The sequence below is a fragment of the Pleurodeles waltl genome, chromosome 5, assembly GCF_031143425.1.
Source record: "Pleurodeles waltl isolate 20211129_DDA chromosome 5, aPleWal1.hap1.20221129, whole genome shotgun sequence".
Classification (NCBI taxonomy): Eukaryota; Metazoa; Chordata; class Amphibia; order Caudata; family Salamandridae; genus Pleurodeles; species Pleurodeles waltl.
In genome coordinates this window covers 799,885,722-799,899,980 of record NC_090444.1, presented here as the reverse complement: position 1 = coordinate 799,899,980, position 14,259 = coordinate 799,885,722, and positions in this window count along the sequence as shown.

Here is a 14,259-nt window from a genome sequence, read left to right as displayed (position 1 = left end):
GCATGGCCACAGCACATACACATACAACCCCCTAAACCATCATCACACAAGGTCCCACACAGGAATGCAAGCACTGGGGTACACGGTCACCCACCTATTGCACACCAAGGTACACACAGATGTAATAAACATCCTTTTATACCCCTGCAGGACCCCTACCCAACGTCACCAGACAGGAGGGTCCACACATGTCCACACCACCAACAGAAGAGGCCCACAGTGATGACAGCAGCTCTGTCAAACTGGATCTAGATGACCAGCCCGGCCCATCTGGGACCTCGGGGCAGTCGATTCCCCTCACCCAGTCACAGGCCACCATAGACCTTCCCCCCTCTGGAAACACCAGCACAGCACCCACCCAGCGGGCCCATACCTCCGTCCCCAGGACACGTCAATCAGCAGTGTGTCCACCACAACAGGGAACCCAGGATAACCCACCACCCCAACAAAAACAGGGACCTGGGGGCAGTGGTAGTGGGCACAAGGTTCAGGGGACGGAGGCCCAGGAACACAGGGGAACTGGGAGGGCTGCTGTGCTACAGGGGGCGGACAGGCCAAGGGAACCCACTCTCCACGAGGCCCTCTCCTCCATCATGGTAGCCTACCACCACTCCCAGGAGACGATGGCAACGGTACTGGCCAAGTTTCAGGAGACCCAGCGCCTGCAGGAGGAACAGTATATGGGCTTCAGGGAGGAACTCAGAACCATCAGCTCCACCCTGGGCACCATCGTAGGGGTGCTGAAGGAAGTATTCAACACCAGGAGGGACACTGTGGCACTACAAGTGGCCCCTGACACTAGCATGGCCGATGAACTGCCCACCACCTCTGCCGGCGCTAGTGGACAGGACGCCCCGCCACAGGACCACCACACCAGCACCCCACCCCCTGCAGAGGGAGAACCACCCCGCAAACGGTCCCTGAGATCCAGGACAAAGACAGAGCACGATGCCAAGAACCCCGCCAAGAAATGAGACCACCCTGATTGTCATCATACTGTCCCACTTTGTCACCCTGTCCATACTTAAACTGCCCCAGCTCTACTTCCTATGCCCATTTGGGCAATGCACCTGTGAGACTAATAGACTGGACTCTGCCATGGACATTCCTCCGCCATCACCCCTCACCATTTCACTACCCCCTCCACTATTGAGCATCTAAATAAACACACTTAAAGCACAAAACAATCTGGAGTCTGTCTGTGATTTCGAAATAGTATATTAGCAATTACAGTGACAAAATGCTCTTTCAATTGCAATGTCAACATACCTATGTAACACAGCTCTAGTCCATGAGGAATCTAAGCAGATGTCACACATTGGGACCCACGTCTGTGAAATCGTAAGGGAAAGTGACAACTTAGTGACCATACACTGGGTGAAAACGACAGACAGTAGAGAGGTAGTAGTGTTAAAATACATGTAGTAGGCAGGTCTGTATTCTTACCTGTGTCTCACTGGAAATGTTGCTGGATCACTGAGTCCCGGTTGTTCATGTCATCTTCCTCTGCTTCCTCGTCTTCACTGTCCACAGGCTCCACAACTGCAACAACGCCACCATCAGGACCTTCCTCCTGCAGAAAAGGCACCTGTTGTCGCAAAGCCAAGTTATGAAGCATACAGTAGGCCACGATGATCTGGCACACCTTCTTTGGTGAGTAGAATAGGGATCCACCTGTCATATGGAGGCACCTGAACCTGGCCTTCAGGAGGCCGAATGTCCGCTCGATCACCCTCCTAGTTCGCCATGGGCCTCATTGTAGCATTCCTCTGCCCTTGTCCTGGGATTCCTCACTGGGGTCAGTAGCCATGACAGGTTAGTGTAACCAGAGTCACCTGCAAATGGCGAGGGACAACTGTAAGACATGCACTAACCTGGAGGTCAGACCCAGACAACCATTCCCACTGACTTGCCTCCAGGGGCTCACCTAATAGCCACACACGGTGCCTCTGGAGTTGACCCATCACATAAGGGATGCTGCTATTCCACAGGATGTAGGCGTCATGCACTGAGCCAGGGAACTTGACATTCACATGGGAGATGTACTGGTCTGCCAAACATACCATCTGTACATTCATAGAATGATAACTCTTCCGGTTTCTGTACACCTGTTCACTCCTGTGGGGGGGGACCAAAGCCACATGGGTCCCATCAATGGCATCTATGATGTTGGGGATGTGTCCCAGGGCATAGAAATCCCCTTTCACTGTAGGCAAATCCTCCACCTGAGGGAAAACGATGTAGCTCCGCATGTGTTTCAGAAGGGCAGACAACACTCTGGACAATACATTGAAAAACATAGGCTGGGACATCCCTGATGCTATGGCCACTGTTGTTTAAAAAGACCCACTTGCAAGGAAATGGAGCACTGACAGCACCTGCACTTGAGGGGGGATTCCTGTGGGATAGCGGATTGCTGACATCAGGTCTGGCTCCAACTGGGTACACAGTTCCTGGATTGTGGCACGGTCAAGCCTGTATGTGATAATCACATGTCGCTCCTCCATTGTCGACAGGTCCACCAACGGTCAGTACACCGGAGGATGCCGCCATCTCCTCACATGTCCCAGCGGACGGTGCCTATGAAGGACAACAGCGAGCACAGAGTCAAACAACTCAGAGGTACGTACCCACAGTTTACCCAGAACACCAATCATACACAAAAGGTGGCCTGTATGTGTGTTGAGTCTAGGCCTAGGTATGTGTGACGCAGTTGGAAATGAAGCCATGTGGGCCCCTGAAATGGCGGCTGCCTGACCTCTAAAGTGGGACAATGGGATGTGAGGTAACTGCGCTGGCGTTGTATACCGTCGCGGTAGGAGGTTGAAGACCGTGGCGCAATACTGCATTGGTTAACATTGGACCCTATGGGTTCCAGGAGCCAATGACGATGTACGCCGGCGATGACGGTATGCACCGCCGCGGACGTGACCGCCATTTTCTATCTGTTCAATCACTTGATACCTGATCTTCGACAGGAGAGGACTTACACTGCAAGTGCTGCTGTGACCTCGGTCTGGAAGAGACAATAGCTCAAGTGTCTGGGGAAAGGGCCCTGCCTTCACATCGGAGGAGTTGGAGAAGCTCGTGGATGGGGTCCTCCCCCAGTACACGCTACTCTACGGTCCTCCAGACAAACAGGTAAGTACATAGGGAGCATGTTGTATGGGCTATGCCTGTGTGGAGAGGGTTGGATGTAAGAAGAAAGGGGGGAGAGTGCTGCGTGCATGAAAGACGGTGAATGCATGTGCCACATGGCAAGGGTAGGGGTGGAGGACAATCACTTTGACGGTGCAGTTGCTAATAACTTCTCTTTTTCCCCTGTACATTTCATGTAGGTCAGCGCCCACCAGAATTAATATATTTGGCGTGCCATCGCCAAGGACGTCCGGACCCTGGGGGTCTACCACAGACGGAGAACCCACTGCCGTAAAAGATGGGAGGACATTCGCCGCTGGAGCAAGAAGATGGCAGAGGCTCAGCTGGGGATGGCCTCCCAACGTGGGAGGGGTGCCTGTCGCACCATGACCCCCCTGATGTTCAGGATCCTGGCGGTGGCCTACCTGGAGTTGGATGGGCGCTTGAGGGCATCACAGCAGCCACAAGGGGGTGAGTACACTCTCATTCTGCTGACTTTGCGCGCAGTGGAGGGGTCTGGGTGGGGGAGGTGGGCTGTGGGTTTCCCTAGGCCAGGGCGAGTTCCGTAGGCAAGGCCCCTCCGTAAGGCAGGCCATGTGGCACCCCACCCCTATGGAGTCTGGATTCACCAGTGGGACGGAGGGCGAGGGGAGCTCCACGGCGGGGACAGGAGCTGACACCAGCGACACGGACTCCTCCTCTGATGGGAGCTCCCTTGTGGTGGCGGCAACATCTGTGCCCCCGCATCTACAGGTGCAGCCGCAACCCCCCCACCAGCACCACCCTCCCAGCAGCCCCTCAGCCTTTGCCCCGTGCCCGCTCACCCAGGAGGGTGGGCATCACCTTCGCCCCAGGCACCTCAGGCCCTGCCCCAATCATCCCTGCTGCCCTCAGTGAGGAGGCCATTGACCTCCTCAGGTCCGTCACTGTTGGGCAGTCTACCATTTTGAATGCCATCCAGGGTGTAGAGAGGCAGTTGCAACAAACCAATGCATTCCTGGAGGGCATTCATACTGGTCAGGCGGCCCTTCAGCAAGCTTTTCAGACTCTGGCCTCAGCACTGATGGCAGCCATTGTCTCCGTCTCTAGCCTCCCCCCTTCAACTTCCTCCACCCGACCCAATCCCCTGTACCTCAGCCTATCCCAAGCACACCTAAAGACCAACATGCACACACGTCAACACCCAAGGGAAGCTCAGGCAAACATAAGCACCACACATCCCACAGGCACTCACGCAAGCATCACACACATGCAGACACACTAACATCCACTGCCTCCACTGTGTCCCCCTCCTCCTCCTCTCTCTCCTCCCTCCCAGTCTCGTCTACACTCACACCTGCATGTACTACCTCTACAGCCACTACGTCCCTCTCCAGCACACCCACCACCACAGCCCGCTCAAGTGCAGTCACCACCCCCACTACTATTCACACGTCCCCTGTGTCCTCTCCCAGTGTGTCTGTGATGCCCCCTCCCAAGATACACAAACGTAGGCACACATCCACCCAACAGCCATCCACCTAACAGCCTCCATCGCATGCACCTTCACCCAAAGTCACCAAACATACACCTCCTACAACCACCACCTCTTCCTCCTCTCCCAAACCCCCTCCAGTTACCCGTCCCAGTGTGTCCCAAAAACTTTTCCTGTCCAACCTTGACCTCTTTCCCACACCTTCCCCACCCTGTCCGTCTCATAGGTCCCAAACTAGCACCTCAGCCACAACATCTCCAAGACCAGTGGTGCTGTAGTCACCGGAATCTGGAGTGTACCGGCCACCAGGGCATGAAGGACCGCCCCGCTGGGCCATGAAGGACCGCCAGCAAAAGCCCCGCTGGGCCATGAAGGACCACCAGCAAAAGCCCCGTTGGGCCATGAAGGACAGCCAGCTACTGAGACCCATGTAATGGAGACCGCTATCTCAAGCACCGCTGAACAGGGCACCGCCGTCTCAAGCACCGCTGCACAGGGCACCACCATCTCAAGCACCGCTGAACAGGGCACCGCCGCCTCAAGCACCGCTGAACAGGGCACCGCCGTCTCAAGCACCGCTGCACAGGGCACCGCCGTCTTAAGCACCGCTGAACAGGGCACCACCACCTCAAGCACCGCTGAACAGGGCACCGCTGTCTCAAGCACCGCTGCACAGGGCACCGCCATCTCAAGCACTGCTGAACAGGGCACTGCCGTCTCAAGCACCGCTAGCCCATGAGCGGCAAGGGCACTGACGCAACTGAGTCCGTCACGGGGTGAATGATGCACTCTGGGCACCATGCCCCCTCCAGAACCAGTGGAGAAAAGCACCCACTACACCAATCCTTGGCAGGATGAAGCACTCTGGGCACATCCACTACACCAATCCTTGGCAGAATGAAGCACTCTGGGCACCAAGCCCCCTCCAGAACCAGTGGGGAAAAGCATCCACTACACCAATCCTTGGCAGGATGAAGCACTCTGGGCACCATGCCCCCTCCAGAACCAGTGGAGACTGTCATCCACTTGTGAGACTGTGGCTTTGCACTCCCCAGGATTGAACAGTGGGCAACCCACCCACTGTAGAGACTTGAGAGACTGTGGCTTTGCACTCCCCAGGATGGAACAGTGGGAAACCCACCCACTGTAGAGACTTGAAAGACTGTGGCTTTGCACTCCCCAGGATATGGCAGTGGGCAACCCACCCACTGTTTAGACTTGAGAGACTGTGGCTTTGCACTCCCCAGGATTGAACAGTGGGCAAGCCACCCACTGTAGAGACTTGAGAGACTGTGGCTTTGCACTCCCCAGGATTGTACAGTGGGCATGTGGCCCCCTCGTGGATTTGGCGTCGTGCACTCAAGCGGCTGAGGTGCCCCCCTTTCCCTCCCCCTGAGGTACCTGTTTAGTTGCTCTCTGATGCCCCTGTAGTGTTCTCTTCGTCATGGTCGGGGATCTTGTGTGGGCCTTGCCCATACCGTGTGGTCCCAGTGTTCTACGGACTTTCTTAGAGCACTACCTGGACTACTATGCTTGGTATATATTATGTACATGGTGTATATATATATTTCTGCCTACTTGCTTTTAACATATTACAATGGTTACACTCATTTACTATTGTCTTTGCATTCTTCTGGGGGGTTTGGAGGGTGTAACTGTGATGTATTGATGTGCATTAGTGTGTGTTGTAGTGGGTGAGGGTGGGGGTGTTGCATGTGTGTGTCACTGTTTTTTCCCTCCCCCCTCCCCTGTGTCATAGGTGCAGTACTCACCATGGTCTTAGCCGCCGGCGTTCGTGCTCCTGGTTGAGGAGCAGGAAGGCTATTGCAGGGAGAATTTGGAGTTCCGGGTCCATGGCGTCCTCGTTCCTCGTGAGGTGTGTAGACGAGAGCGTTTTTCCTTCGGGATTCCTGTTTCGCTATGTTTTTATCCGCGGTGAATCCGCCCCGGAAAAGGTGGCGAATTGGCCTGTCATAATAGTGTGGGCGGTACATTGTCTCCCGCCTGTCTGTTGGTGGTGATCGCCAAGCTGTTTGTTTGTACCGCCGTGGCAGTCGGAGTGTTAAAGTGGCAGTCTTTGTTGGCGGTTTCCACCACGGTGGTAATTGCAAATGTTTTACCGACGGCCTGTTGGCGGTCTTACCGTCGCTTTAACACCGACCGCCAGGGTTATAATGACCACCATAATGTCCCTTTACAGCATTGTATTAAGAGATAAGCAAAGGCTTAGACTCTCCATAAACTAGTGCACATCTGTTTTGTCATCCACACCTGTGTACATTTCAGACACCTCCTTCAGCTGTTTCTGCAGCATATGCACCAGTGGGATAGCTTGGCCCATTATACAGTCCTCCTTGTTGACTTCCCATGTGAACATTTCAAAGTTAAGCAGCATCTCTGTCAGGCATTTGACCAGGCCCCATTGGTCCATCTCAGTGGCCATGCCTTTCACAGTTGCATCCCCTCTTTGCATGACATATTCATTGACCAATATGTACTGCTTATACAGACGTTGCAACATGTAATAAGTAGAATTCCAACTTGTTGGCACCTCCTGTATGAGGGCTTTAACTGGCATTCTATTATCACGCTGGCTACTCCTCAACAGCTTGCAGGCTTTAAAAGAATGGCTAAAATGAGTGCAGATTCTTCTGTGTGTGGACAGTAAGTTGCTGACCTGGGGTTCTTTTTAGAGGAAGTCCTGTACAATGCTGTTTATGCAGTGCTCTAAACACAGGACTCTGAAATAGCCGCTGTGTGACATTGTGTTAACTATATTACTGCCTTTTTCTGTGGCAACAAATCCAATGTTAAGCCCTCTAGGGTGCAGCAATTCAAAGCCCTTGTTGTTAAAGTCATCCAAGATGTTTGCAGCTGTATGGGATTTCTCCATGGTGAACATAGCTACTGTTGCATGCTTCCGAGCACCATAACAAATTTCAGCTGTGTCAACACCTGCAGATATCATTTCTCTAATGTACATGTACTCAGTAGCTTGGCAACTGGTCCACATGTCTGTGATCAGGTGATTATGTGGACAGCAATCTGCTGCGCATCTCGTCCAACCAACTCCAGCACATCGTGATGTAGCACTGGAACAGCAACTCTAGCAAGACAGGTCCGGCATTGGAAACTTCCATTTCGGGCAGATAGCCAACACAAATTCTAGGAAACCCACTCCTTCTACAAAAGAAAAAGAGAGGAGAATCAAAGCTAACATTTTAGCCAGCTTTCTCTGCTGTTTGGTGATTGCATTCATACTGCCTCTACTGCCTAAATATGGGAGTGATAGTAGCCTGGATTTTTTTCTTTGCTGGTGCCACTGATGCAGGCTACTTAGAAGGTGGTGGTAGGCTCCATGTGTGTCGCAGAGGGCAGCCACTGTACGTTCTTGCCTTGGTGTTTCGACCTGACTCTGAGCCTTCCTGTACCATTGCAAAGTTGCTGATGTGGGTGATGATATTACTGCACTGCTGAGGACAGCGCTGAATTGTGCAATGAAAATGTTGGCCTCTTCTTCACCTTGACCTTCCACCATCATTGGATCAGATTCCCTGCTTTCAACATCTTCACTAGCACCACTTGTAGGCTTTTGGCCACTAAGTTGGGCTTCCTAGCGGATTGTGTGGTGTTTTCTCAAATGGGTTGTTTGGCCTACGTTACATAGTTTGTACCAAGCGTACCCTGACTAACACTTGCTCAGTAAATGGATCATATGGCAATATTTGACTCCTCTTCACCAACCGTAAAGGAGTGCCAACCTGGGAGGTCACGTTTCTAACAATGAGGCCACTGCCAATGTCTGTGGAAGTGCCTGTAGGTGGATGTTGTTTTGATGACACTTGCCCCTGAAGTGCCTTCTTCTACTGACTTGGCTGTGTATGTAGGTCGCACCCGAGGCCTTGTAAATATGGAAGCTGGTGGAAGTGGTGGTATCTGTGCCACATCCTTCGTGGCAGATTGAGAAGATGGGGTAATGTTTGACTCCACTGGGGTTGGGTTAACATCCATGATGACTCATCTTCAGACTTGTAATCCTCTTCTTCTTCATCCATAACTCAAATGCTTTCAGGAAACTTGCTTTTCACTCCTTACCTCTCCTGGCATGTCTCAGAATGAGATGGCGTCCAAGTGGAGTCTTGATCATCAGAAGGAGGCTTGAAGAAGAAGAAAGCGGAGATCTGAAAGACAGTGGATCTTGTGAAAGAGGGGCTTCTTTGGCTTCCTCAGCATAAAGCTCAACATCCTGAAGTGTTCCTACTTTGGGAGGAAAAGCTATTGCTGGCTGCGGCTATTGTTGTTCACTGGCCTGATGTTCCACCAATGATTGGGTACTATTCTGAGAAAGAGATAAGTGCACTTCAATGTCAGTGCTCGTCACGTTTGTGTGATTAGAGAGGCTGCCCCTGTGCCAGACATGGGTTTGGGTCTAGTTTGGAATTAAGTTGCTGATGTGGGAGTACTGTTCCCAGCTTGCTCTGTAGAGGCTGGTGCAACAGGCACTCCTTTCTGCCCAATAAAGGTCTGGGGTGACATAACAGTGGTGGGAAGCTCCTTCTTATCAGGCTGCTTTTTTGGTAGCAGCTTTCTTTGGGGCCATCTTGAAGCTGTCAGTTGGTAGTAGCACTTAGCTTCACAAGCTGAAGAGCTGTCCGTGTGGTTGTGAGTGTGGTCACGCGTCACGTCGTTGTGCACATGCCTTCTGTCTGGCAGTACTATGGATGATGTCTCTTGCTCTTCATGCACCTAAAAGCAAACATGCAAAAATGATCAGTGAAACGTGGCATTGTTGCAGTTGCATTAGTAGTCAAAACAATATAATTTGATGGTTACTCAACTAAACTTGTAAATAATTATAAAGTAATACAGTGTATCCCTTCATAAAAAACACACCAACATTACCTTTCAATATCACATACACTCATGAAGGATAAAAAAGGGCAACACCTAAAACATATATAATGTAACTGTTAGCTTTATCTGCATCAAGTTGGCATATGGCACTCAGAAAGTTGCTGGTGACAAATGGTGGTGAAAGATTCTTTTATTTGGCATAAAAGCCATAAAGCATAAAACATGAAATACATAATAATATAATACTACATAAAATTAATCTAACATATAATTTACACCCTCATCAGTGATCTTAATTCATGACAGTTCACGATTAAAATAACCTCTTAAGAAGACTCATAGTGCCTATCATACCCCTTTTCACAATAAATTTTCATTGGCTTTATTATAGACTTGCATAGAGCAAACCCAACCTAAACCAAAAATGTATAAAACATATCTTAAAATTGACGTATGACAGGCTGGTCTGGATAAAGTGATACATGCTTTTACATTAAGACTTCTTAACAGCTCGAACAACAATTAAATGGGAGCAGTAACTTAAAATCCGAAATCTAGGTTTACAATTTCATTATTACTTAAAGACACTTATAATCAAATGTTAAATAATAATTCACCCGTATAAGAGACCTTTACATTTTTATTCCCTGCCTACTACACTCTTGCACTTTACAACCCCCCAGAGAGCCCTATCAAGACATCTCGGATTTCAATTAAGAATCGACCTAAGGCACTAGCCATATTCAAACATCTCATGTCTACCAGTAGGATCAGGGCATGATCCCGGTTGTTGAAATTCTAATCTTTAAATATTGGCTTTAAAAATGTCTTCCACTCCTCCAAAAATCATAAACAATCCAAATAAATATGTTTGGCATTACATTTTACATTTTAAGCCACATACACACTAACCTGAGTGCTCCCCAATCATGGCTTATATTTTTAAATCCATGAAACCAGGGTTTAACCCAACCCTGAATTTTAACAGCACATCCCTTAACTTAGTATTAGGTGGAGCCTCTATGTAGGGGAAGTTTTCGTCATTTTTCCACCTACGTAACATAAACTGGTGGAGATTTTCCCCTCCAAACCAACTAGATCTGCTACTCTAGCACTTTTCTTTACTATAGCATGCAACTCCTGCTTCAGTATTTGTTCACAACACCACTGATTCCCAGCCACCCCTAGAAGGGCACAAATATTCTCTAGCCATTCTCTAACTTGGGAAGCCCATTTCAATTCGCGTGTCATAACTTCCTTTTTACATAATCACACTATTTTAGTAATCTCCTCATCCGACAGGCTCAACCAAAATTTCTATGTGGCTTACATTCCCTGGTAACTCCATACCGTCATTTGGCATTCCGCCCATATCGCCTGAATCATACTTGAGGGGGGAAGCACAACCAAACGTTTCATGCATTTACTTTCTACCGCATCCCAATTCAATTTCCCAGCAAGGGTTAAAACTTCCACCCCGTATTGGAATTGAAGATTCATCATAGCATTAAATGCAGAGAGTACAGGGCAAAGAGACAGTCCTCCATACTTCACCTTAAACTGCTGTAATCCCCAAACCGATGTCAGTGCAGTGGTTTTTAGTAACTACGTGCTCTTTCCATCTTAATTTGGTATCAAATCACATGCCTAAGTACTTGTATTTTCCAACCAATTCTACTTTATCACTTCCCAGATACCAGGAGAATACCCTTTTCTTTTTTCCCAGTACCATTATTTTTGTCTTGTCCAGATTTATTGTGATCTTTTTATTCTGACAATAATAAAAAAAAAGTCTAATTTTCTTTGCAGTACCGCTCCGTCATGTCTACTATCACCAAATCATCTGCATATAATAAGCAAGAGATATGAGTGTCATCCATTTCTGGGCAAGGCCGCCTAGCCTCCTTTAATGCATTTGGCAGGTCTGACAAAAATATTGCATACAGCAGTGTAGCTAAAACGCAACCTTTTGGCAGCCCAATCTTTATAGGGAACCTCTTTGAAAATGATCCATCGACATCTAGGATCACTTGAGCCCAGTTTTGCAGTTGCAATCCCTGAAGGAGGAATAGAAGGTCAGAATCGACCGCAAGCCTCTTCAACATTTCCCATAATAGGCGCTGGTCTACCGAATTAAAAGCAGCAAAAAAATCGATAAAACAGCAAAATAGGTGCCTTCGTACCTCTGTTGACTTTTTTGCCAATAGACTAAAGCAATGGTCTATGGTTGAGTGGCCTTCTTTGAAACCACCTTGCTCTACTGGAATCAAATTATTTAGCTCTACCTAGTCTTTCATCTGGCCTAACAGAAGTTTTGCAAAGATGTTTTCACCCACATCCAACATGCTGATTAGGCAATAATTCTTTGGTTTTGTGGGTTCATCTTTCTTGTAAATTGGCCTTATTATTGCACTCTTCCAATTCTCTGGGAAGGATCCGGAGTCCAGGATTTTGTGAAAAGTAACGTAAAAAAGTCTAACCAACCAATCAACATTATTTTTTATAATAATCACTGGAAGGGTATCTTGTCCGGCTGCTTTAGTTACCTTGAGAGCCACAACTATTTATTTTATCTTTTGCAGGGAGACATATGACCTTAGGGGTCCATCTACCTCAACTTTATTTCCTTGGTATAATCCCACATCTTCCCTCCGTACAGAGTGCACATATGCCTATTCCAATCATCTTCTTCCATTAAGCACTGCATATTCCAGTGAGTTTTCCATCCCTCACCAGCTGCCAAAACCCCTTAATATTATGGGTTTCTATCACCTCTAACATAACTTTCCAGCTTCTATTTATATATTCCCATTTCCTCTTCCTAAGGATGTTTCTCTATAAGCTTTCTTTATCCTGAGCAAAGCTTCTGCTCTATACCTTTACTATGCCGTTTTCTAAATTCCTTTTCTAACTTTCGCACCTTTCGATTCTGGATCATACACTTTTGATTATACCAGGAATCTTTATACTTCCTTCTGGCTTGTTCTTGGTCTTTATTCTCCTGTATTATTCTTAAATTTACTTTCAGGCAATCTACTACTAATTCATTTGCCCTTTCATATTCCATAAATATATCATTAGGGTCTTCCATTACCCCAAGGTCTGTGTAATTTACCATCATCTCGTTAAGTGCTTTTAGACTGTCTTGTTTAATACGGGTAGTTATCTGACATGGATAATCCAGCTGCAGCGGCACTACTCTTTCTCGCAGAGCATTATTTCCTTCCGTAAGCGTTAACTGTAGGTCAGTAATCACTACCCTCTAGTTGCATGACTTTGAACCCTGCCACTTCCCCAAAGCGTCCGGAGTTTAAAAAGGTATAATCAAAAGGGAAGGCTGGATTATCTATTCGAAAAGTCTGTGTCTGCTTTGCTGGGCGGTCTGTGTCCATACAACCATGGTGACAAATGGAATTATAGTGACTGCGTAATGTAATGTAATTCAACTGTGCACCTATGGCAGATATGGCGCTAATGGGAAATATGGAAAAACTACAAAAATAAAAGAACAACCAACAAGGGGGCATGACCACCACAACAAAGAATAATACATACATGCCTAAAAGCACACTGGCTGCCTACACAAAATGGCCACCAGCCACCAGGTCAAAAAACAACCAGCAAAGAGGCATGGCCACCACAACAAAGAAGGACACATGCAGGCCTAAACGCACACTGGATGCCTACACAAAATGGCCACCAGCCACATGGTCAAACAACAACCAGCAAGGAGGGATGGTCACCACAATAAAGAAGAACTTATGCAGGCTTAAAAGCACATTGGCTGCCTACACAAAATGGCCACCAGCCACATGGTCAAAAAAACAATAAGCAAGGAGGAATAATCACCTCAACAAAGTAGAACACACTCAGGCCTAACACTGACTGCCTAAACAAAATGGCCACCAGCCGCATGTTCAAACGACAACCAGCAATGAGCCATGGCCACCACAACAAAGAAGAACACATGGAGGTCTAAAAGCACAATGGCTGCCTACACAAAATGGCCACCAGGCACATGGTCAAACAGCAAGCAGGATGAATGGAAAACAAAAAACACATATAGGTATAGGACTATAATTATTTTACTGTATAAAAAGGGCCCTGGCCACATGGCATGGGGAGCAAAGACAAGTGGTGGCCTATGACAAAGAAGGCATTGGTAAAGGAGAAAAAAATAGCATTAAGTCAGTAATTTAAAAAGGAAAAAATTAAAGTGGCTAACAATTTTAAAACAACAACCCACATCATACAAAGGTGTCATGTACTACTACCCCATTATACACTGCGGACAAAAATGTGGAATACCGCTAAACAACATTTTGTTATCTTTAATACAATGCCATCCATGGTGTTTCAATTCCACAGACGCCACAAACAGTTGTTTCATCATGCACCCATGACTAGTACTGGGCCTACAGCTGGAAGGCCTATTCCAGTAGCAGACTAGACCACGTAACATTAACATAGTGAATTACATGAAAAATTGCAAATTTACAAAAAAATACATGGAGAAAATGTAGTGAACTGAAAAACATTTTTCCTTTATAGAACAAACATTATAAGTAAAATTATAACTAGGACCCACTTTCAGGCCACCCACTACAAAAAAATTCAAAAAATTGAATAAAAGTACAGATAAATCCTGGTGCATGCCCTCTATCAAACAAACAAGTTGTACAACACCCTTATACAAGTCTTTTTTAAACTTACTTGTAAAATCTCAAATACAAGTCCTTAAATCCAATGATAAATCCAGGAGACAAAGAAAGTGATCCTTCCAGCTCAAAATT